General features: G+C 40.4%; 1 long non-coding RNA gene across 1 annotated transcript; it reads right to left on the bottom strand.

Moving 5' to 3' along the window:
- Positions 1-1,896: 1,896 nt before the first annotated feature.
- On the bottom strand, positions 1,897-26,633 carry LOC130607342 (uncharacterized). Its single transcript, XR_008974224.1, has 3 exons — positions 24,321-26,633; positions 10,723-10,774; positions 1,897-2,460 (listed from the first exon to the last, which is right to left on the bottom strand). It is a non-coding gene; the product is annotated as an uncharacterized LOC130607342 (long non-coding RNA).
- Positions 26,634-26,683: the final 50 nt, after the last annotated feature.

Below are 26,683 nucleotides of genomic sequence, written 5' to 3'. Positions count from 1 at the left end.
TTCTCTTCATGCATGGCCTTTGTTTATTGGTATAATTGATATACAATTTAAACTATTTGTCTTTTCTAAGATAAGGGGAAGGTGTTCCAGTTCTTACACACAGCTAGCAGCTGGTGAGTGTCAGTTACTAACCCACAGAGCAGAGACTAGTTCATCACCTAGTGATGCCCCAGCAACTGCCAATGTTGTGTGGGACCACATTGCATGGGGTGCTCAGCCACCCACTGTAGCAGTTTGGATAAGGAACAAAGGAATGCTGGCATTCCAGAGAGGCCTGGGTTTACAGTTTCTCTCTGACCAAGCTCCCTGGGACAAGTACCGCCCAGAACTCTTCTGTGAAACTGTAATACACATTAATAATTACCTAGAGGCATATGGGAACTGGGCAGGCTGTTGTGTGAGGCATGCTAACTGAAAAAGAAGCCAAATTCAGGGAAGTAACTTGTGAGAGTGTTACCAAAAAGTATTTGTCATGTTGAAATATATTTTCCTTGTGCATTTGCACTTGATTAATGGATTTACCTTACCTGAAATGTACTCTGAAAGGCTCCGGCAGTTCAGCAGGCAAGAAAACTTTAGCCAAAAGATGTGTACTTGTAGCTGTATCTATCTGCAGTGATGAGAGCTAACCTGAAGGAAATGAAAAAGCAGTGAATTTTATATGCTTCCAGAAGAAATTAAAACTTGAAAAAATATACTTTTTTTTCTAAATTTACATGTTGGAGATGCCAGGAGAAATATATATAAAAGCAAACAAGCATCCTGGAATAATTATGATATTTGTGTGTTTGCTGAGCAGGACTAACAAAATGCAACATCTGTTTTGTTATCAGCTCTTACATCAAGCTGTTATAGCAGCAGTCAGTAGGCAAAATACAGGAGCAATCCCCATATTCCTTCTGATGTACCCTATATTGACAAGTGTGAGTAGAGGGTTATAAAGGAGTCATTGCTTAAAGACAGGTTTAATAGATAGAAGTGATCAGCTCTGTTTTGGGGAAGTGCAAGGTCATACTGTCCCTCTTATGAAACATACTGGGGAAGTCACAAGCACCCTCAACCTCAGAGAATTTAAGACAGTAGTGTAATTGCAGTAATGTACAAATAAGTGAAATTCTTGTTTTAAAATACTTGTCTGTCTTCTCCCATGCTCCATTTTACTGAAGAGGCTTTACATCTAGACAAGCAGACTTGAAAGCCAGCTTTATCCTGATCAATTTGCTTGTCTTGCCCCCTGAGGACTTCAAGAAATCCATGAAACTGCCAAGGTATCAAAAAAAAATTGTTGCAGAATCAAGATTTTTTTTTTTTCATTTTCCTTGTAAGTCTTTAGTGCTGAGCTGTTCAGGAACATAGGCAGAAATAATCCCCTGCCAAGGTGTGTGCCTGGAACCACTCAGGCTTCAGGTTGCCTGGAAATTGAGAAAGACATTCTTAAACGTTCTTAAACGTGATGAGAACAACCTTTCTGTTTCAACAGAAACTAAAGCTTGCTGTCAAAGATCAAACTGGAGAGAACATTTCCTGTACATGTTTTGAATTGGATAGTCTCAGTGTAGGAAGTGTATCTGTCCAGCCTATAGCTTTGAGTGACTGCTTTTTGTCTCTTAGAAATGCCATTGTGCCTGTCTGGCCATCCTTCTTGTTTGTTAAGTAGTGGACCTAAGTTACCGAAGTTGCTGATCCTCGTCCAGTCTACTTCGTGAGATGAGGACCAAAGGCATGCAAGTGAGAGCCCAGTCTTTTGAGGTATTTTGCATATTTAGCTCCCAGTGACATCAGACTAGAAAGCAGCTATACATCTGCTTTAATGTCTTCTTTAGGACTGTCAAAGTAGTTCTTCAGCGGCACAGACCAGAGCACCTGCAATAGTTTATAGTCAATAAGTGACTTAAGTTGTATTTAATAGTCTAAAATAGCTTTATTGCAACATTGCAGTGATACCATCCAAACTAAGGTCTTTATAAAGTGCAGTCTTGTCTGCCAGACCGATGTTAGCATGCATGATTTAAATGATGACACAAGCAAAACTTCTGCTCTAAAAAGGAGAAATTAAAGATACCAAAATATTATCTTTCCTCTTGCCAATGAGAACAGCTGGCATGATGGGTTTACTGAACAAAAACTTTGGCCAGCAGACATAGGTTATCATTTTCAGGGCTTTCCCTCTGAAATACTGGATTAACAAAACATGCTAATTTTTTTATTTCAAAATTGGAGGGTTTGTTTCTTTCATCTGGTCAAATTTAGCGTAAAAGTGAAAATAATATCAAAGTTACAGGCACCACAGGGAGACTGTTAATGTGGTAACAAAGGGCATTCGGCCAGTTAAAATAATAAAAGACTATACAGCTTTCCCAGCGATGGCTGGAGCCCAATTAGTACTTTCCAAGTAGAGCCACAATATTCCTTTCCAGATTATGTGGTTTGGCATGATTCAGAATGAGTAAACTTACTTTCCTACAAGGGAAAAATGCAATTAACAGAAAAAACAAGGTCATGCAGTATTATGCTTTCAGTAAGCAATAATACACCATGGGCTGTGCATTCAACAGTCAGTATCTATACATTTTGGGCAGGCTGAGGCAGAGACAAAACAATGGCTCAGCATACAAAAAGATACATATATTATCTTGATAAACCTGTGTGCAAGAGTAAAATGCAAATGGATATTTTATTTCCTTACTAGATGATTTTAAGGAAATACATGTTCAGTGTTTGTGTGTATAGTACTCACACATTGCTTTAAAAATATCCTTTCTGTTAACATTTTATACTTTTAAGTAATAAGTGGATTTGCGCTTTTCTTTTTGTTTGAGCACCTGGGGTTTTGTGCTGCCACTGAAGGCAGAATGGATTGGAAGAGTCTTTTTTTTTTTTTAAACTAATTAAATTTGTTAAAAGGACTTTCAACCTGGATACTCACACTGAAAGCCTCTAAAAGTCTATTCTTATTTATAGTGATCTACTTTGCAGGAGTCTGGAAGTGACATAAAGGCTCAACAAAGCTGAAAATAAAGTCACAGGACTGGAAAAAAGAAGGAGCAACTTCCAATTTGGAGGTGAACTTTTAAGTGATTTGTAAGGATGTTTTTCTCTTCTCTCTCATTTTTGATAGTGTTTTTAAAACAGACTGTTCAGCTGAAGCTCAGATAGGGAGGAAAATATGCAATAGAAAGGAAAGCATGGTAACCCAGGGTAAGTATATACTATGGTAGCAAAATGAAAACAGCCCTGCTGAGACATCTGGTTAATCTCTATTAGTGACACCATTTGTGAGAAAGCAGAGGAATATGCCAGGAGGTAGATGAAAAAAGAAGAAAAATTAAAACTTAAAAAAACATGATGAAGAGGGATGGGAACCACTCCCATCACCTGAAGCTTAGACCACACACCTGAAAAGGAGTAACCCACATGCAATTCAAGCACAGAATATGAACAGCCTTATCTCTCTTTTAACTTTATCATTTTGCAGATATCTCATATACTTATATAAGGAGTAAGGGAGGAATTGATCTTTTCTTTTTTTTTATTGGTTAGGGTTGGAAAGGACCTTAAGATCATCAAGTTCCACCCCTCCTGCCATGGGCAGGGACACTTCATGCTAGACCCTGTCGCCCAAGGTTCTGTCCAGCCTGGCCTTGAACACTGCCAGGGAGGGGGTATTTACCGCTTGTTTGGGCAGCCTGTTCCAGTGCCTCACCACCCCAACAGTAAAGAATTTCTTCCTTATATCTTACCTGAACTTCCCCTGGTTAAGTTTAAACCTATTACCCCTTGTCCTATCGCTATAGTCCCTGATGAAGAGTTCCTCTCCAGCATCCTTACAGGCCCCCTTCAGATACTGAAAGGCTGCTGTGAGGTCTTCATTGGCATTAGCTCTCCTTTCAAGTGTGACAGAGTCACTCTGGATGACATCCCTTCCCTCCAACATATCAACTGAACCACACAGCTTAGTTTCATTGGCAAACTTGCTGAGGACACACTAAATTCCACTGTCCATATCGCCAACTAAGATGTTGAACAGGATCGGTCTCATCACCAACCTCTGAGGGACACCACTTGTTGCTGCTCTTCAATTTTATGTTGATCCATGGACCACAACTCTCTGCATGTGGCCACCCAGCCAATTCTTTAGCCACCAAGTGGTCCATCCATCAAATTGATATCTCTCCAATTTAGAGACAAGGATGTCGTGTGGGACAGTATCGAACGCTTTGCACAAGTCCAGGTAGATGACATCAGCTCTGTTGCCTCTATCCATTAGTTCTGTAGCCCCATCATAGAAGGTTGCCAAATTGGTCGGACAGGATTTCCCCTTAGTGAAGCCATGCTGGCTGTCACCAACCACCTCGGTTTTTTTCGTGTGCCTCAGCATGCTTTCCAGGAGAATCTGCTCCAAGATTTTTGACATCCCTGGCTAGACTCAATTCTAACTGGGCCTTACCTGATCCCTAGCTTCCCAGACAGGTGCCATGTTACTGTGTTAGCCTGCATGGCATAGCAGAGTCTATGCTGATGCACATTCCTAATTCCCAGAATGGAATTTTTCCACCTTTGCTCTTGAATCAACATGGCACTCTTTACAATGTGAAATTGAAACTTACCATATCTTTCTCCTATACATAAACTGTAAGCTTCTTCTCTTAAACAGATTAATCTCATTAGATACTGAGGTATCTAATTACATGGTCTTAACAGATTTATATGACTTGACTGTATAAAGAAATAAAAATAGTATAAAACTATGGAGATGGCCAAAAATTTGTATGCCTTGACACAACTTTTTCTCTATGTTTCCATACTAATAAATCTTCTTTTAGGAAGCAACAGATCTATTTTTCCCTGAGTCAGATTTAATGGAAAGGAAACCGAAGCAAGAAAAGGAAAGTGAGAAAAAAATGCATCTCTTTTTTATGGAGAAAATATTTCCTGGATGCTTCTTCATATAGATGCCAAACAGTGTTTTATATTAACTTATTGATGAAGCCAGCTTCTCACAGAAAAGTTAATTTTCTTAGCTTAGAAAAATATCACTGATTTTGATTTTAAAATGACACCAGAAGATACTGCACAAAAGGAAAAATAATTATTTTATATTAAGAGAAAAATAGGTGATTCTCTGCTCTTTACTGACACCACCCCCCCCCCCCAAGCTATTTTTAATTACTTAACAACTATTTTCTGTATAGAATCTGTATTAATGGCAAAATTATACTGAGTAAAAGAACATCTTGTCAAACAAGTATACTATGTTTACCTGCAAAATACCTTATACTTGCATGCAGCTCCAACACTTCTATACAGACCACAGCGCCCTTCGGGATGTGCTGGAAGGTCTCAACCTCTGACCTGGACGTTGCTAAATCAAACATGAGGTTGAAACAGTGGGGTTTGATGTTGTGTGTTTGCTTGGTTTATATCCTTGCTCTGTTGTACAGCTCTGCTGCATAGAACTACACCAAAGAGCTCCTGGTTTTCACTTGGACACTTGGGATCTGCTCGGGAATCTCCCTTTTACCTGTATGGATTTCTGCAGTGTTGTAGCTTCGGGGGGAATCTTCTCTGCTTCCCATACACATGCTGCACTGTTCTGCTCCCTCTGTGCCCGCAGCCTGCAACATGGAGCTGAGTGCAAGATCCCTGAGGATCTCACACCTCGGGATGCAGACTCTACTGAATACAGGCTCTTGTAAAAAAAAAAAATCTTTTTAAAAAAAAAAAATTAAAAAAGGTCAATTGCTGAGGTGAGTAGCTCGAGAGAGGACGCCTTCAACACTGTAGCGGGGGGAAGATAAGCGTCCAGGAGCCTCACCTCAGAGCGACAAGAGCCACCGAGGCAGCCTCAAGTCCTCGACAGGACCTGCCCAGGAGCCGGCAGCTCAGCTGACGCGAGCGAGCAGCTGACTCACAGGGGGCGGAGCCAGGAGCAGCGGCACCAGCCCTGGCTGGGTAAAAACCTGCCCCAGGGAGGGCGGCGAACAGAGCTGGCTGGTGAGCACTCGTCGTATGAGCAGGGCCCGGTCCGGGAGCTCTGCTCTGGCTGCCCCGGCGGTGCCCAGCGTAGGCACCCAGACAGAGCCGGTGAGAGGGGAGGCTGCAGTGCAGAGCTCGGGGTGTAGAGAGGAGAGTGCCTGCACTGCTCTGGTGAGGGGAGGGTGCACAATGGGCAGGGCTGCACTCGGTGCTCCCTGGTGGAGGTCCTCCTGCAGCAGGGGCTGAGCTGCGGGATGCTGTCAATAGGCTGCGAGATGTCAGGGAAGATGAGGGGAAGCAGGAATGCTTGCTCCCGGCCCAAACTGTGCAGGGGCCTCGAGCTTCACCTCTACCTCATGAAGGAAAGAAGGAGGCCGTTTACCTGGGAAGCTGGGAATTAGTGACAAAAAAAAAAAACAAAACAAAAAAGGAAAAGGACAACCAAAAGCAAGGGGCTTCCCCCTAAATCCCCTGTCCCCACAGCAGAACTGCTTTGCTGTCCTGCAGGGAGCTAATGAGGAAATGCACTCGAGCCAGAAACAGCCAGCAGATGCTCTGGTAAAGAAGATCTCTACTGGTGCTGCTAGGAAAAAGCGACGGGTGGTAGTAGTAGGGGACTCTACACTGAAAGGGACAGAAGCACTCATCTGCCGGCCAGACCCCGTCTCAAGGGAGGTGTGTTGCCTACCGGGGGCACGGATCAGGGATATGGCAGAGAGGCTGCCTGCTCTAGTAAGTCCCATGGACTATTACCCACTCCTGGTGATACATGTGGGTGCTAGGGATATAGATAGTAGTAGCCTGGGGAACATAAAGAAGGACTACAGAGCCCTGGGGGAGGTGGTTAGGGGCTCCGGAGCTCGGGTGGTCTTTTCGTCAATTCTCCAGGATACAGGGGAGGACCTAAAAAAAGCTAGGAGGATTAGCCAGGTTAATAAATGGTTAAAAGGGTGGTGTCAGGGGTTTGGGTGCCTTGAACACGGGACCCAAGCTTGTAGGCCAGGTCTAGTGGGGGCTGGTGGAGCTGGTCTGATAAAGAAGGGAAAGAGCAGTTTTGGTAGGAGGCTTGCTAGGTTGGTCAAGGAGGCTTTAAACTAGGTGTGTTTGGGGAGGGGAGCATTATTCCATCCCAACACACCCAGTCAGTTGCCAGAACCTATAATAAATGCTTGGAGCACTGTAGAGATATCCCAACCGCTCCAGCCAATGAGCTGGCTTCATTTGGAGCTCGGCTCAGATGCCTCTATACAAATGCCCGTAGCATGGGGAACAAACAAGAGGAATTAGAGATGTGTGCACGTCTAAGGGGTATGATATAATAGGCATCACAGAAACATGGTGGGATGGCTCCTATGACAGGAGTGTTGGAATGGAAGGTTACAGGCTCTTTAGGAAAGACAGGCCTGGCAGGCGGGGAGGGGGAGTTGCCCTTTATGTTAGGGATAGGCTGGAGAGTATGGAACTCTGTCTGGGGACAGGTGAGCAGTCCACAGAAAGTTTGTGGGTCAGGGTTAAAGGGAATATAGCTATGGGAGACATTACTGTGGGGATCTGTTACAGATCGCCTGCTCAAGGAGAACCTGCGGATGAAGCACTCCATAGACAGGAAAAGCCTCACGCTCGCAGGCCCTTGTTCTCATGGGTGACTTCAACCACCCTGACATCTGTTGGAAGGACGGTACGGCCTGGCACAAGCAATCCGGGAGGTTCCTCGATTGTGTAGAAGACAACTTCCTTCTGCAAGTAATAGAGGAGCCGACAAGGAGAGGTGCCGTGCTTGACCTCGTGCTCACCAACAGGGAAGGGCTCGTTGGAAATGTGATGCTCCAGGGCAGCCTTGGATGCAGCGATCAGGAGATGCTCGAATTTTAGATCCTCAGGACAGTGAGAAGAGCGTGCAGCAAGCTCACAGCCCTGGACTTCAAAAGAGCAGACTTTGGCCTCTTCAGGAACCTGCTTAATGAGGTTCCATGGGATACAGCCCTAGAGGGCAGGGGGGCCCAAGACTGTTGGTTGATATTCAAGTATCACCTGCTGCAAGCTCAGGAGTGTTGCATCCCAACTAGACGGAAGTGCAGCAGGAGGGCCAGGAGACCTCCTTAGATGGATAAGGAGCTCCTGAGGAAAATTCAAATGAAAAAAGAGGCTTATAATAAGTGGAATCAAGGACAGGTGGCATGGGAAGAGTACACGGATGTTGTCCGGGAAGCTAGGGACCAGGTTAAGAAAGCTAAGGCCCAGTTAGAATTAAACTTAGCTAGGGGTATTAAAGATAACAGGAAGGGATTCTACAGGTACATAGCAAATAAAAAACAGACTAGGGAGAACATAGGCCCCCTCAGGAAGCTCTTGGGAGAACTGGCTACACAGGATTTGGAGAAGGCTGAGGTTCTGAATGACTTCTTTGCCTCAGTCTTCACTGGCAAAGGCTCTGACCAAACCACCCAAGTCTTAGAAGGCAGATGCAGGGACTGTGAGAATGAAGACCTTGCGCCCACTGTAGGAGAGGAACTGGTTCAAGGCCATCTTAAAAATCTGAATGTGCACAAGTCCATGGGTCCTGATGAGATCCATCCACGGGTCCTGAAGGAGCTGGCAAATGAAGTTGCTAAGCCACTAGCCATCATATTTGAGAAATCTTGGCAGTCAGGTGAAGTTCCCGACGACTGGAAAAAGGGAAATATAACCCCCATTTTCAAGAAGGGGAAAATGGATGACCCAGGGAATTACAGAGCAGTCAGTCTCACCTCTGGGCCTGGCAAAATCTTGGAGCAGATTCTCCTGGAAGGCATGCTAAGGCACATGAAAATCAACAAGGTGCTTGGTGACAGTCAGCATGGCTTCACTAAGGGGAAATCCTGCCTGACCAATTTGGTGGCCTTCTACGATGGGGCTACAGAACTGATGGACAGGGGTAGAGCAGTTGATGTCATCTACCTGGACTTGTGTAAAGCGTTCGACACTGTCCCACACGACATCCCTGTCTCTAAATTGGAGAGACATCAATTTGATGGATGGACCACTCGGTGGATAAAGAACTGGCTGGATGGCCGCACACAGAGTTGTGGTCAATGGCTCAATGTCCGGCTGGAGACCAGTAACGAGTGGTGTCCCTCAGGGATCAGTGTTGCGACCGGTCTTGTTTAACATCTTCGTCGCTGACATGGACAGTGGGATTGAGTGCGCCCTCAGCAAGTTTGCCAATGTTACCAAGCTGTGTGGTTCGGTTGATAACGCTGGAGGGAAGGAATGCCATCCAGAGGGACCTTGACACGCTTGTGAGGTGGGCTGATGCCAACCTCATGAAGTTTAACCATGCCAAGTGCAAGGTCCTACACCTGGGTCGGAGCAATCCCAGGCACAGCTACAGGTTGGGCAAAGAAGAGATTCAGAGCAGCCCTGCAGAGAAGGACTTGGGGGTGTTGGTTGATGAGAAAATGAACGTGAGCCAGCCTCAGTGTGCGCTTGCAGCCCAGAAAGCCAACCATATCCTGGGCTGCATCAAAAGGAGCATGACCAGCAGGTCGAAGGAGGTGATCCTGCCCCTCTACTCTGCTCTTGTGAGACCTCACCTGGAGTATTGTGTGCAGTTCTGGTGTCCTCAACATAAAAAGGACATGGAACTGTTGGAACAAGGTCAGAGGAGGGCCACGAGGATGATCAGGGCAGTGGAGCACCTCCTGTATGAAGACAGGCTGAGGAAGTTGGGGCTGTTCAGCCTGGAGAAGAGAAGGCTGCGTGGAGACCTCATAGCAGCCTTCCAGTATCTGCAGGGGGCCTATCGGGATGCTGGGGAGGGACTCTTCCTTAGGGACTGTAGTGATAGGACAAGGGGTAATGGGTTAAAACTTAAACAGGGGAAGTTTAGATTGGATATAAGAAGGAAATTCTTTCCTGTTAGGGTGGTGAGGCACTGGAATGGGTGCCCAGGGAGGTTGTGAATGCTCCATCCCTGGCAGTGTTCAAGACCAGGTTGGATGAGGCCTTGGGTGATATGATTTAGCGTAAGGGGGGTTGGAGCTAGATGATCTTAAGGACCTTTCCAACCCTAACTATTCTATGATTCTATGATTCTCTCTCTTCTATATATGTTCTTGCAATGCTTTCATCACCCCTGTGCTTCTGTGTATCCTTCAGCAGTATATTAAGCAATATGATTGGTATCTGTCGTGTAGTTTAATTCTTTCTTAATTAGCCTAACACCTCTATCAGATTAAAATCAGCAGGATAATTTTACCATACACTACACGTTTTACTCCCTGTGACATGTTTGTCTTTGCAAGGCATTTTGCAAATCCACTTCCTTCAGCAACACAAGAAGTCTAGAGATTAATGACAGAGCTTTGTCCCAGTTTGAGAAATACTTTTACTAACTGCAACAGCAAAGAAAGAGGTAATTTAGGGGAAAGAACTACTTTGAAATTAATTTTATGAAATCAAAATGATCATTTGGTTACACCCTGCTTCAGTGGAGGCATACAAGGTCCTGGTGTCTGAACACATCTCAAATATTTTTAAAAAGATAGTGAGTTATGGGTCAAGAGAAATAAACTCTTCTGACAGAAATATCAGTTCACTTACTTTTTGAAGCAGCTATTTGAATAAGCTAGGTTTACTTGACACCATTCTTGGGATTTATAAAATCAAAGCCTTCCAAACTCAGCTTAACAAAATAAAAAATATCCAGACTTCTTCCTCCTTTGGTGAAACTCATCACGTTACCACTGAAAGACATTCTGACCTTACCTGCTAAGGATACCAGGCATTAGTCCATAGCTATCAGCTCCACAGGGATGCCCTAACCAGAATACAACACATTAAACACTACTAATAATGCACCAAAAGGTTAATATGTTCGCTTCCCCACTTCAACATCAAAGAAGGTATTATACAGCAGCAGTCAAGGAGGGCACATTAAATAAAACTACCTTTTAATAACTTATTAAAGTAATCCTGAAGAGATGCAGATTCCCTTCCCAATAAGCAGATTTCCATCAAATTTAAAACTGACAAGAAGAGTTTTCAAGAATTCTGTAAAGCTGCATGCGCCAGCAGATAACTCTTTTGAATATATTTTCTCATTCCAGCACTCATAAAAAATCCCACAAAAATTCATATTATTTTTACATAATCTTTCTCTTTCCAAAAAATAAAATCCCTCAAAAACTTAGCTCATCTTTCTAAGAAATAGTGAAGCTCTTGCTTGTAAGTGTGGGAATACAGCAGTCTTCTCCTTTATACAATTGTACAGCTAAAGGTGTTTCATAAATTGCTGGTTTCAGTGACAAAATAAGTAAATTTCAATTCTTGTCTCAAGTATACAAAGTTTCCTTTTTTTTTTTTGCAGTCCAAAATCTTTAGCATGCTTCAGAAAATGTCAATGTGTTTTAAAACCTAAGAATAATGTACTCTACCTTCCAAGATGTCTGGCCCTTAAATGGAACTTTTACAACCAGGTAGCATCAAAGTTTTTTACTGTGAACAACTCTAGAAGTATTGATGCGATAATCAGGCAAAGAAAATACTGCACTGCTGTTTCAAAGAGAGAGAGACTCTCTTAAGTCTCAGGTCCATAACTGTTACCCCAGCTTTTAAAAAATAAGCAAAACCAAGAAACAAATCTACGGTAACATATGATTTCTAGGAAATTATGTGAATAATACTACCACTACAAAGCACTCTAATACAGAGATTCCCTAAATTAATTTGCTTTACATACCACCATTGTTTTCTTTTCTCTTACTGTGATAGAGACAGTAGCTGCCAGCTGTGTGCTACGCTTCAGGTACACACCATGAAAGACATTTGACTCCTTGGGCATCAAATACAACCCAGAAAACTTTTCCCCAGCTTCTATGGGGAGGAGGTGATGGGCTGCATTTGCCCTCACACTCCTTCCATGCCACCTTGAAAGATTCTGTAAGTGTCTTTGGGAGCTCCTGCTCTAATGCATCCAAGCACTTTTCCCCCAACTAAAATGCAATATTCAAGCAGCTGTGAGTATACAAGACCAAAAATAAATTTCTGAGATCCTGCACACATCATACCACTCTCAAACCTTTATGTTTTATCATATTACACCGAAGCATTTGTGAAAATTTCTTATCCCTTATTCCATTGTGCCTGGTGCTGTCAGTGAGCTGGGTACCTCCCATTGCCTCCCAACATTATTCCTTCTTATTTTTTTGTTATCTTTGGCATTAATGTATCCAAAACGTGTTACCAATAGAAAAAGCACATTAGAAATAAACACTGCTAAACTCACTCTTAAACATGTAGTGTTGGCAGTGGATACATGCATGCAAGGATGAATTAAAAAAATCTGCTGTAAACAGGAGCATATCAGTTGTAAACAGTATAGGAGATGGATCTAGGTATGCGTGTTAGCTGACTACAGGGTTATTAGGTTGCCTGTGGGATACACCCAGGAAAAAGCAAATGCCATCCAAGGACAAACCAGTTAAGATATTTCTTAGCAAAGCAGAGGAAAACATCTGTACCATTACTTGAAGCACCTGAGAGATCCAACACAGAGTTTTTTCATCATCTTCATAGAAGATGAAACAGATAAAGAAAAGAACTTCAGAGATTACCAGTGAGGAGTCATTTTAAGAGCAAGGCTGCAAAATTTTTTGGTTGTTTAGTCTGGCAGAAACAAAAGCTGATACAGGAAATAATTACTCTCTAAAAACACAATAAGGTGGTAAACAGTAGGCAAGGAAAAGAACTATTTACTTTAGCAGACAATGTTGGCACAAGAACAAAAAGGTGTAATTTGGCCATGAATAAATTTAGGCTGGAAATTAGAAAGCTTCTGACCATGAAAGTGGTGAGGTTCTAGAGTAGTTTTGGAATGCAAATAGCAGGGACCAAAAAATAACAGCTCAAACTATTTAATGATGAAGACTGTTAAGTTCATGGAAAACTCTATACGCATAGTTCCCTGGGTAAGTAAAGGACTGCATTTTGATCTTCCAGGACAGTGTTTGTGGTGTTATGTTTGCCTATTTTCTGAAAGGATGGGGTTAAAAAAAAAAAAATCATATTTATGCAAACAGTATTAGAAATATTGCTTAAGCAAATGCCATCCATATGTAAATGATCTCTGTAATTAAGTTTGTGCTTTGCAACAAGAAAGCAATTGATGAATAGGTATCACATTGTACTTCAGTGGTTGGAAACTAATTGTTTCAAATGGAAAGATGCAATTTGTCATGTGCTAGTTTTCTTGGGGTTTATAGTGTATCTTTCTACTACTTTTATTTTGCCTTGTCTTCTTTTAGTCTTTAAAGTTCTAGACAACAGTTGTTTTATCAGCATGTGTAGACAGAAATGGGAACAGCTTGAAAGTAATGTCTGTTTATTTATACCAATCTGGGCAAAATTGGCTTTTGAGTTCCTCAGATAAGCATTTGTAGTTAGTCTAAAATAATATTAGGAAAAATAAAAAAGCTGATGATCATCATGAAAAGGTGTAATCTGAATATCAGAAAGAAAGAGGCAAAGATAAACCAAAGATATTTGAGTTAGAAGAATAACTTAAAATTCAGGAAGGGTGTCCAAAGAAAATAAGGAAGATGTTATGAAACTAATTTCTACAAACACAGAATTTGCTGAGATTGCAGTCAGAAGTTTAGCCTAGACACACAAATTAAAGCACTTCTTAAGGTTTTCTTGTGCAGTCTCTGATGCTTGTAATAGCCCTACTATTAATAGCTAATAAGTATGGTTCACCCAACAGTGTAGTGGCTCTTGAAATTCAGATCTGTGGTATAACCACTATGCCATCTGAACCATCACAATTATTTAAAAACTAACCTACATTCTTCACTCAGCAAAGCCAAGCAGCAAAAGCAAAATAGAGGTATTCTGCTACTGGTGTCAGAAACAGCTGACAAGTGTTCAAATCAAAGTGAAATTATTGCATACATATAGTTTAAAGTCATGTGTCCTGGGTTCAGCAGTAGCAGTCATGTTTCTCCTTCTTGGTAGCTGGTGCAGTGCTGTGTTTTGACTTTCAGCCTGGGAACAGAGCTGATAACAATGATGTTTTGGTTTGGCCAAGGACTTTGTGAGCCTCATGCTCTGCCAGGGAGGAGGGGAAGCCGGGAGGAAGCAGAGACAGGACACCTGACCCAGGCTAGCTAAAGAGGTATTCCATACCACAGCACGTCATGCCCAGGATGTAACTGGGAGTTACCCGGAAGGGCTGGGGGACTGCAGGGTTGGAGGAGGTATCGGTCAGAGCTTGGTCGGGCTGGGGGGCAGAGTTATCGGTTGGTTGGTGGTGAGGTGTCTTCCCTTGTTATTTCCTTTATCATTGTTATTATTGGTGGTAGCAGTAGTGATTTGCGTTATACCTTAGTTCCTAAACTGTTCTTATCTCAACCCATGGGAGTTGCATTCTTTTTGATTCTCCTCTCTGTCCCTCCGGGAGTAGGGGGAGGGAAAGAAGGGGGGGAGTGAGTGAACGAGTTACCTGACTGGGTTTAAACCACGACATCATGTTAAAAATTCTTATTAGCAAGTATGTGTGTACACATATGTATGTATATAATTATAAATATATTTTTATCATAAGTTATCATTTATATTCTTTGTAAGCCCACTTAAAAAAGATTTATTATGGAGGAAACTGTATTATCATTACAATATTCATAGCTATTAGCTTATAGTTGGTACTTGCTCACCAAATACTGCAAAAATATATCAAAACATAACAATATATGAAAAATCGTGTGAGTAAATGTCTTGACCAGATCCTGGAGGACTCTGGCTGTATCACATAGAATCATAGAATAGTTAGGGTTGGAAAGGATCTTAAGATCATCAAGTTCCAACCCCCCTGCCATGGGCAGGGACACCTCACACTAGACCATGTCACCCAAGGCTCTGTCCAACCTGCCCTTGAACACCACCAGGGATGGAGCATTCACAACCTCCCTGGGCAACCCGTTCCAGTGCCTCACCACCCTTACAGTAAAAAACTTCTTCCTTATATCCAATCTAAACTTCCCCTGTTCAAGTTTGAGTCCGTTACCCCTTGTCCTGTCACTACAGTCCCTAATGAAGAGTCCCTTCTCAGCATCCCTATAGCCCCCCTTCAGATACTGGAAGGCTGTCATGAGGTCTCCACGCAGCCTTCTCTTCTCCAGGCTGAACATCCCAAGCTTTCTCAGTCTATCTTCATATAGGAAGTGCTCCAGTCCCCTGATCATCATAGAGGAAAAGGGCACATACAACCTCCCCACCTTGCTCCTCAAGGAAAAGCACCATTATGTGGGCTGGCTTTAACAGATCTCACTCCATTTGCTGAAAAATAACAGTAGTCCTAATGGCCACTAATGGAGAAATTTAAATAAACAAGCAAACATAGACATTTTTCTAGTTTTGTTACTGACCAAGACCAAGTTATGCAAAAATGTAGTAAAAATAATGAAAAATACTTTAAAAAATGAAACTCAATTTCCAGTTCACTTTAATCCACCTTTGTATGAAACTGCTTTTTCTCTTCTTCCTTTTTAACCCCTTCTTACTTAGTAGCTACTGTATTCAGTAGTTTTGCAACTAACAGGCAACTGTAGCTACAAGTCTGAAGGCCTCAGTTTTTTAGGGATAAAAAGAGCCCACATCATTCAGAAAACAATTTCAAATTCTCTGTGTCTGAAGTTAGCACTGAGATACCAGCCATAACATTTACGAGACAGCTGTCAGTTTTCAGGCTTTTTTTCTTTACTTTTTACTTCTGCTTGCAGAGTACAAGTGAGTTTTTTAATAGTGTTATAGTCTGGTTTAGAAAGACACATTGCTGATGAGGAATTGTTATTTCTCCTTGTATGTAGCTCTTGTGAGGATACCATCACTTGTCTCTTGAACAAGTGATAAGGGACTGCTGAGGAATGTGTTTTCACTCTCTGAATTCCAATGTGCCCATCCCAGTAGCACCCAGTCAGCAGGTGGGACTTGGTAAAGTTTTACTATCACTTGTAAATAAATAGCTCTTGATTTAGCTTTTGAAAGTGAAACTACAATTCCCAGGCAGGAGAACAAACAAACAAACCCAAACAAAAAACCCAGTACTCTAGTGTCAGGTTATTGTGTGTTTCTGAAGGTTGTGCACAATGAAAATGCAGCTAGGAAGAAATTTAGCACATTGGGTACAATCAGTATACTCAGATAGATGAAAGCAAAGGTACCTCTTAGTTAAGTTTTACACCTTAGCTGATAACAAAGAGGTCATGAGCATAGAAGATCAACAGGGATTCAAAGAGGTTATCTGGTTTACACTACACAGAGTACCCTGCCAAGGATTGTTCTTAAGAAGCAATGAAGAAGATCAGACCTTAGTCCCATCCCTTCTAACTTCTACCTGTTGTGTCAGTCCTGCATCCCATGCTCCACTCCTAGCATTCTCTTTACTATAGTTAGATTTTCTCTGAATTTATAATCTCCAGATTTTACTTAAGACATTTTCATGTCTCTGCTTTGATGCAAAGGAACAAGAAAGATCCAAAGTTATGCTTCAGGTAGTTTCCCAACCCTGAAAAGGTTCATGATTTCACTAGCAAACTGAGCTTAAAAGAATGAAATTAGTAGTAAGTCTCTAGGGGTCATCAACAGTTAAAATATCATATAAAAGAGGCAATAACCCATGATTTCTGATTTATGTTTCTGTCATACCACCTTGAATTTCTGGCAGGTCCTTCTTCCACCTCTGTCACATTTGGATGTGCTGATTTTTAAAATAAGTTTTCCCAATGGACTACATTTTAATAAAAAGGGAAAATTTAATATTTGGAAAGCTATTAAATACCATTTCAATATTCTCTCTAGTGTCTATATAGATTAATTTCAGAAAACTGAATAAAACTATTTTATTAAATATTAAATTAAAGTACTATGCAAATATCAATAAATCTGCAAAGATCACGGGAAAGAGTAAATGTATCATACTAATAGGAAATTTGGTGACAGTCACTCCTAAAATAACTAGACATTTGTCCATCATCAATGAAAATTGCATTCCTAATTGTGCAAAAGCCATCATGTTCCTTCATCTAACTTCAGCTTCAGCTCACTCATTTAAATAATAGTTTTCTTACACAGATAAAGCAATATTGACTAAGCTTGGGTTGTGAAGGAATTTAAATGAGCTAACAGCACTGATGCATTTCATAATCACCTTTAAAACCAATAAGTTTCTCTACTTATAATATTCCAGGATACATTAGTTTATTTTCTACATTTTCTTTTTTTTCAAATCCCTCTCTTAAAAAATACAGTGTTTTGCCTGTGGGTAAAGAAAATGAGCAATTTACTGAGTTGTTTAAATGAAAATCCAGAAACTTCCCTGTCTACATGGTAGGCTGTTACATGAGCACAAAAGATCAGCTTGCATTATACTTACATGACTGCTGACAAATATGCACAATATTAGCTACCTTATTTCTAGAAGTCACTCCAACACAGGCCTGAGAAGTTCTTAAATCTTTGTAGAAGCTTTAAAAACTGGTGCTGGCAGATTGGAGTCTGTGCAAGACTTATATGCAAATTACATTCTGCTACATGTAAATTTATGAACGCTCCACGAGTGATTGGTTAAGGGGGTTATTTTTATTATTATTATTGAAATTTTATTTTTTTCTAATGCTTAATCAGGGCCTGAAACCACAGTTATTTTTTTGGGGGGGGAGGGGATGTCGCTCTTTCTTTTAAATCCAATCATCAATTCATCACTACAAGTACATTTGCATTTTTGATAAAAATAGATATGAGAACTGCAATGAAGCTGTTAAAAAACTGGGTTGCATATATAATGTGAATCTTTCAGTTCATAGTTTATAGCTTTCTTTTTTCTGTGTTTTCTAAAAATGATCTCTGAATAGCTCAAGATGGCACATTGCTTTCTCAAATAGTCAGGACTGTTCTTCAGTCCAAAAAAAGCCCCAACTCCAAAGGGTAGACATTTTCCCTTCATACAGTGCTTTCCACAATAAAATTGTTTTTTCTTGATAGGTATTGTGGCTAAATATATAGCAATGCAAATATTTCCAGCCTATTCTTGTGAATGTCCAGAAACTGTGGAAGTGGACTACTCAAATAGATAAACTGTTTGTTCAGAAGTATGTACCCACCAACAGTCTCTTCTTTACTGCCCTAGTGGAAGATGAAAGGACATCTCCAAACCCAAGAACATAGGAAAGCCAGAAATTTTCCAGTGCCAAATTAAGACAGCATTTTAATGCTTCTTAAATAAATAAACGAACAATTATAGTTAGGTATCTAGTCTTTTTCACACATTTATGATACCCCTTGACAGGTATATTTTATTTTTTGCCCCTGACACCCCCAAAGTACCACTGAAACTTAAAATTCTTTGGAATAGTCAATTCTGTAAACTTTGTACATTAGCTGGTGATCAAAATTCCCCCAAATTATGTTTATATATTTCCAAAATACAGAATTAGGGTGTTCTTGTTGATCTTAAAGAAAATATATGCATAATAAAGTCATTCTTTTCCCAATTATATGAAGGTATATTCATACACATCTGTATGTGGCATAGGCATGGGAAATGCATGCAGGGAACTCTGATTATGTTCAGCCTCTCAGCACTTTTCGTTTATATGATCTTGTTCTCTGATGCTTTCAGTCCTGCCAGACTTTAACTACTCAGCTGGTATTTTCCACACAGGGCATTTGCATCGGGGGATTTTCCCCCTCTTTGTTTCTACTGTTATTGATATTAGTTGTTGTTATTATCCCATTGTTTGTAAGCTTTTGGGCTTAGCCCTGTTTAAAAATATGGGAAATGTTCTTGTGCCTGTGTGCCTTGAAGAACTCCGTAGAGATGGAAAAGAGCTAAGGGAATGTTCTCCCTGAGAGACATGCTTATTGCTCTCTCTATGAAAATACACCCGCATTTGGGTGCTTGAAGCTGCCTATATTTTGAAGGTCAGACTGGAACAATAAAGAACCAGTTTGATGCCAAGCAACTGGAAACAAAAGCTCAGAGGTCAGGAAGGGGAGTGTGAAGTGGGAAAGGGGGAATGTAAAGTGTAAAGTGGGAGAAGTAAAAAAAAAAAAAAAAAAAAAATGTCTCTTTGGAGAGGATTAGGGTTGACTAGACCAAGATTGGATCCTAGGATGAGAAGCAGCAGGGATGCAAAGCTGTTAGGAAAGGAGTGAGCCCAGGGAAATGTGGCTTGAGTGGGTTTGAGTGAGACTGTGACAAGAAAGTTGCTTTTCAAAATGGGAAAATGCTGGGATGGACAGAAAAAACAACAGCATGATGGAGTACAAAACTTGCTCTGTGCTCAAGACAAACTCTCAATGAACAGCAATTCAGTCTATTAGTCCTCATTTTCTGAAGAGCCTGGTCCTAATCTGCCACACAGCATTGATTATGGGAGCATGCATTTCCAGCAGGATCCCTTAATAGTTACCTATTCATTATCTGACTCACAGATAATGAAATTCTTTTCATACAGTGATCTATAAGGTGAAAGAATTGTGTTTAGAGAAATTCGTTTACAAAAATAAAACGAAGACCTAGGGATTAAGGTCACAAGTATTGTCAAAACTGGAGCAAACAATCTGAAGCACAAAGAAGTTACTTTTTTCTTTATTTCTTTACAGAGAAATCCATCCTATGCATACTTCCATGGACTTCGGATACTGTTGCAAGAGCTCAGCAATTCAGCAAGTCACGCACAACTATCAGAAGATCTAGCATGTATCATTAGAAAGTTTGGTTTAAGTAATTACCTAGCATCGACTTTTGTGGCAGAGAAAAGGATGCACTCCAACTCCTAGATATAATGAAACAGACACCAAACAAGCAGAAATTGTAAGCAGTTCATAACCAGATCAAGCCCATGAGCTTGCCAAAGGCAGACTGCACCTCAGGAAAAGGTAGGTGATAAGTTTAGCACAGTCAAGCTTGGAAGAAAATAATTTCTTTTTAGAAAAGGAATTGCAAGGATCCATGCTAATTCTGTGCATGATATGTGCTGTGCTGTATCACTCAAAGGAAAGGCAAAAATACCGTTACCCAAAATGACAAATTAAATGAGATATAGCTGCTTAAACTGTTATGAAATGTATGGTTAACTTACAGCTATTACAGGTGCAGTGGCATCGGTGGCTGCATTTACATGTAAATAAGAAGGCCTTAAAGCTGGTTTTAAAAAGTAATGCTGGGACTGTGGGTACTTAAATGAGTAAGCATTATTGTAGTGGACTGAGTTATGGAAATTTTTCTTCAGTCACAACTTTGATTGACAAATTAAGTTTTCTGTGTGACTTAGAATTTTGATACACGATGCTCATGCTAGGAACAAATATGACAAGTTTAGAGGAGAGCTGCCTGTGAAAATGTAGAAACTGAAGATATTACTACTCCTCTTTAATTACTTAATAATGACCTTTTTTCCACTTTTGCTTTATTATAGGAGTCAGAAGTATGTAGCATATAGATTGTCCCCCACCCTCAAGGCCCCTCTGCATACCTCCCTCTACCCAAGGCCTGCCAACCAGGGTATTGCCTTTAGGAGCTGAGGATGTGGGATCTCATCAGAATGAAGCTTCTTACCATCACTTACTACCCGCAGGTCTGAGGGGTGACAAGTCTCCGTGATTGTTATGCCATTGGAGGTGGCTTTGGAATGAACATAGGAGGCAGAAGAAACAGAAATGGGTGAGTATGAGAAAAGGCTTTTCTACTGAACATTTCACTGTCTTTTTATATATATATATATATATTTTTTTTTTTTTCCATTTAATTTTAACAGCATTTCCCAATTTAGCTAGCATTCAAAGATAATTCACTGGGTGTTCTCGCTTACACATGACTAGCTACAGATGAGGTGTATTGTTTCAAATATGCTTTTGGATACGATTCCCTGATAAACTTTGAAACAAGACCTGTGGCATAAATAGTATCAAATGCAGTTTTCAACCTCAAATGGGGGCATATTTTGAATTCCTGCTTTGTTTTAATTTTGTGCTCATTAGGGTAAATTCTAACTGAGTTTAAGCTGATGTAGAAAATGCACCATTAGAAGGATTGGCATGAGACCTGAGAAACCCACTGCTTCCACTGCAGTTCCCATTTTGGAATTCATTTCCCATTTTCACTTGGTCAAATATCATTCGATTTTCAGAACTTTTGGCTACCTTAGAGTTATGCAGCTAAAAACACAGAGCAGGTTTATCTTTATAGTCCATAAAGAAAGTGAACTGATACTGTGAAATGCAATGTGAATATTTCTAAAGCCAAAGGTGGTTTTTAGTTGTATCTATATAATATGAACTGAAAAGGCAAAATTATTTACCTTTATCACATCCTGCAGTTTTCACATGACATCAGAAAGGGAGTAAGCTATTTTAATTGTATCTGTGATATCTGTGAACATTTATATTGTCTTTTGTTTAACCCTGAATTTCATGTGTCAAAATGGCTGGTTTGGAAATGCTGCTGTTACCCTTTCAAGTTACTTCAGTATTACATTCCTCCTAACATTTTTGTCCAGAAATAATAGTGTGCAATTCCTAGCAGCCAGGATGCAGAGGAATCTAGAGATACTTTATACATACATAATGCATTTCTCTACATTCTTAACAGATCATATTTCCATAGGCAGCTGCAATTAATTCAAAGCAACTGTAAAGTGAAGAAAAAAACACAAACACACAACAGACCCTTCTATCCTCAGGGCTCTCTTGTCCAGGTAGATACAACCATTATAGACCAGAACTTGTGTGGTTTATAGCAGCTGTTAAGAATGCAGAATTGACAAGCAAGTGAGCAGATATACTACAAAACAAATACTATCAACAAAATTACAGGCAAGAAGGTCCCTTCAATTCACAGACAAACCTATCCTGAATTGGTGGTTTCGGTGTATGTTTAGCTCAGGCCACATGTCCTGGTGAACAGAAAGCATCTCCTATTCAACATTGTGTCAGCTACACTGGATTCTTCCAATCAAAAGAAAAACAAAAACAAACAAAAAAAACCACCACAAAACAGCAAGAACTTTCACAGAAAGTCTATAATGAAAGGAAAGTAATTAATCAATCCATTTTCTATGCTGAATAGCACAGGGAGTGTTGCTACTAAACTAATGGCAGTAGAATGGGCTTCAGTATGTTCTTCACATGTGCAACTGGATTACAATCACTGTCTAGCTGCAGATGAGGGCATGGGTCCTCCAGACTCATAGAAGGAATTTTCCTGAATTGAATATTGGCATTTAACTGGGAAATCATGTGAAGAAGTGTTTTGGCCCTTAATTGCATTTGGAGATCCATCTGTAGACAAGTGCAACACAGTGAAAATCATAAGCACAAAACCAGACCAATACATCTTGTGACATAATGTAGGTTAACTGTTGAATACTGTTGCTAAAATTAGTGGCTTTGTGTTAGAAGTTTAATATTGCACAGTCTGCCATGTATTTCAGCACATACAATTATACATCTTAAACACTTCATCTGTAGCTGCACCTGATTAACTATAGCCATATCAGAAAATATATGGATAGTACAGGTGACTAATGCTTTTTACAAGGTAATATTGATAATATTCACCTCATGATCCTGCAGCTGAGTTTAATGCTCTTTTCCCCGTTTGCACATGCAATCTGTCCTGCTGGCAGAGTGCAGTCCTGCCCTTTTTGAAACACAAACCCAAAGGCAGTTTACTTCCCGGGTGTTTCAAACTTTTTCAGGGACTTTGCAGCAGTCTCACAGATAACCTCACCTCCTGAGGGCACTGTCATAACATCCTCTGGCAACTACTGCAGTGGCTTACACTGAGAAATAGCATTAGGCTTGATCAGCACTGTATATTTTGAAACATGAGGCCAGTGGGGAGCAGTGGGTGAAAGCCAGAGGCACATTAAAAATTCAGTAATATGAACACAAACTAAGTTAGAGAACTCCAGCAGGGATTCACAGAATTCTTTGGATCGAGTCCTTAAATGTAAACTTTATGTTATAAACTGCTCTGCAGCTGTTAATGAGGACATCTAGCATCCCATGACCAGCCACTCTCCACAGACTGTTGCAGCAGATAACACTGATAAAGAAACTCTGATTGCAAATAGAATCAAAATGGTTAACAGACCATGATTTCAAACCAGTAAATAATACTATAAGACTGTGATGCTAATAATAATAATAATAATAATAATGTAAATGCTAGCAAGTATTTGTATGGTATTTTGCAAAACATTTACATTCCTGTTTGCGTGATCCTTGCAGCATAGTAGTTATATCAGTGTATCTTATATTTGTGTACCTAAAATTATAAAATACTCATCATAAAACAGTTACACCAAACCACCTAGTTCTCTTCAACAAAGTTTGGTCTGAATCTCTTGATTTTATTACCACAGTAACATAATGCAGATTTTACACTTTCACCAGAGTTCCAGCCTCTCCTTTACACAAGGATTTTTTTTTTCTTTGTTAAGTTTTGAATACTGTGTGAAAATGAAGAATATAAATATAGCACTGAGTTGACTAATTAATTCCAGATAGCATAGTAACTTGAGAGCATGTTGTCTAAGAAAAACAGTTTGCTAAATCACATTACTGAATAATCTAAAATTCAAGATTTTTGTATAATCATATTTTCTGCCCTTTCAAATTCCTTTGTTATCACAGCTAAAGCTGTAAAACCTTCTGCCTCTCTTACCTCTAAAGAACAGTCTCCACTCATATACAGGAAATTCAGAAGTGCAGCAAATTGTATTTTAAGAAGATAAATTATCTAAAATCCAAATATTTCAAAAACATTATTATTTAGGTATAATAGACTTTTCTTTAATAACATGAAAGAGTCAAAGCTGAATACAAACCCAATCTTTAAATTCTTTTTTGCGTAGCATTTCTGCAAGTCTATTTTGAATTAAAACCCATATTTTAAATATGCTCTCTTGTCCAATTTTAACATGAATACAGAAACACTTAATTAGATGTCATGAGATCATGCTGTTTTATATAACTATGTGCTATAAACATGCATTTTCCACAAAAGAAATACAATACAGTCATATAAATTACAATAAATACTGCTTACCTTCCTTCCTTAGAAACTATTCCCTGAAGGCAGAGTAAATCTGGTTATAAAATGAAAAACAAGCCTGAACTGTACAACTCACACACATACACACAGCAGATACAGTCATCTCCATGAAGAATGCCTGTTTCTAGCCTTCTGTACATGTTTCTCAATTCTCCACATCATAGTTATGCTACAAGGGCTCAAACTGTGCTTAAAATACTATTCTCCAGCGCAGCTATAGGCACCAACACATTGAATAAATGGTACTTACTGTTCCAGAAGTCACACTTCATCCTATAGGAAATTTACACCTCCAAACCAGGGATTTGTTACAAGTGAGCAGATTGTGGCAAAACACTGTGCCTGGCTTGTCAGAAAAAGTTGCTACTTTCAGTGATCGGCACATATTCACAAAGCACAGTATCTTTATGTCTATGTATGTGCATGCGTACCTACACATGCACGTCTACAGAAGTTGCAGTCTGTCTTACAACCACATGCTAACTGCTGAATAGGGGAAAAAAATCTTGTTAGTATCCCACATGATCATTTTACTTCGCTGTGGCTTTTGCATAATTTTTTCATGTAATACGACCAAGGCCGGTGATGCTAGAAAGCATTTCTAACTCAGACACGAGTAACTATTAACATAAGGCACCGAACTCATTTTGGCTTCCCCTGCAAGAGCGCTGCCACTGCAGCAGCAGTGCAGGGTCTCTCTGCTGGTACTCATTTGCTGCAGTCTTTGTGCATGAGTATACATTATAAACAAATTAGTAACACAATGACATCCAGTACCCAAGAGCTAAAGAAATCATGGAGAATCAATCAGATCTTACAGCAGGCATGCAGATTGGCTGTAAAAACATTTAACAGCAGATAGATTTTTCCTGTACTGTCAAAGTTAAAGGTGCCAAAAGAAAGCACACACTAAGGCATTTTTGTTCCACTGTGATATTGATCCAATGCCAGACGTAGTGAAACACAATGGGCACACAGTCAGCCTTGGTAAATTAGGTAAATTAGAGATCATTTGATGGTATTCTATTGTTGCTATTGTAATCACAGTAATTTTCACTGGTAATGGTGCTTCATGATGAAGTGCGGTTCTCACAGGATAATTGTGAAAGGTATCGAAAGATTCAGGGTGTAGCATCTGGTTTTAAAAGCTCTTCAGATTCAAATTGGCATTTTACTTTATCTTGAAAATTTATTAGAGATTCAGATCATGCCGTTTTAAATGGAAAGGTGAAAGCAGGGTAATTTCAATCTATGAATTATTCAGATTCAGACTGGTGAAATTGCCATCCATGAACTGATTCTCTGACAGTCTCTTTTGCAGAGCCTCCATTACGCTTGTCATTTTTATTTCTTTATCTACAATATCATTCTCAGTTACTGAGCTCGTCCCTTAGGGCTGTGCTTCACAAACCAAGTATTTCAAATTGGCAATAACCTAAATGTGTTGCTGTCTCAAATCGCAGTCTCCACAGGCTGTCTTTTCCAAAGCATTAAAACCCACATCCACGATGGTGTCTGTTAGGCTCTTCGATTAGATGAATTTGAAACAAAAATACCCAGCAACAATAGAACAGCAAAGAGAAGAGACCAGGGTGTCATATCGAAGAAGAGTTATGTTCCTGTAACAGTCCAGCAAAGAAAGTGGTGCTTTGTGCTTGTTCCTTTGTTGTCAGTGTAACCCATTCTAGTTGCATAGCATCACGCAGAAAGAAAAAACTGTTAAAGCAGGCTGACTTTGTGCCCTGATTTCCAGCAGGAGCAGATAAGAACTGCATTATAGACAGACTAATCCAGGCAAATATATGCTCAGAGACCAAGCACAATTTATAGCTTCTTACAGGCAAGAAAAACAGAAGTAGTAGTAGTAGTTGTTGTAGTTGTAGTAATTGCAGTATTAGAAGAAGGAGAAGCGACTGGATAACCGAAAAGGTTTCATTCTCTCAGACTCCAACCGATACAGATTGCAGTCCCAGAGAGTCTCCACTTGATGGCTGGTTGTGTCATTGCTAGTCGACTGCTGCCCTGTATCCAAAAGGAGTGGGATTGATTTAGGTCAGAGAGTCTGGTTTCTTGTATGAGCTTTGCTCTAACTGAGGTAAGAAACTGCGGCAATCTGTATTACCAATCTATATGACCCTGGGACGTTGGCACAGCTTCGGCAGTGTAGTGCCTGCAAAGGCCCCAGTCGAGCAAACAGTGACAAGTACTATCTCCTTTGTCCTATTGCTGCAGGTATATCACCGTAGCATAAAAAAAAAACACTCTTAGTACATAAAGTGGGAAGCCAGGCGTTCTTCCTCAGAGGCAGTTTGGGTGCAGAGCTCCAAGCAGTCCCTGCTCAGCTGAAAACGCTGCCAGGCTGAAGCCAACACATCCAGGCTGTGTGTCTGTTCCTGCGCTAACACCAGGAATATTCCCTTCATATGAAAAAGGCAAGAATATAAAAAAAATCTATGCTGCTTTGTGCCTGGTTCTATGCGTCTGCTTTGCCGCACTGCGACTAGAAAACTGCAGCAGTAAGAGCTCTGGCAGTTGCGATAATGTAGAAAGCAGCAGCTCTGTGACACAGCAGTCAGCTGACTTGCAGTGTTATCATTCAATGTCCTCTGTAGA

Source organism: Pezoporus wallicus, unplaced genomic scaffold (genome assembly GCF_028554395.1).
Source record: "Pezoporus wallicus isolate ANWC-B61680 ecotype Strahan unplaced genomic scaffold, APGP_CSIRO_Pwel_v1 contig_5485, whole genome shotgun sequence".
Taxonomy (NCBI): domain Eukaryota; kingdom Metazoa; phylum Chordata; class Aves; order Psittaciformes; family Psittacidae; genus Pezoporus; species Pezoporus wallicus.
Note: the sequence above shows the minus strand (reverse complement) of the source record. Positions and strands in the feature narration are given on the sequence as shown.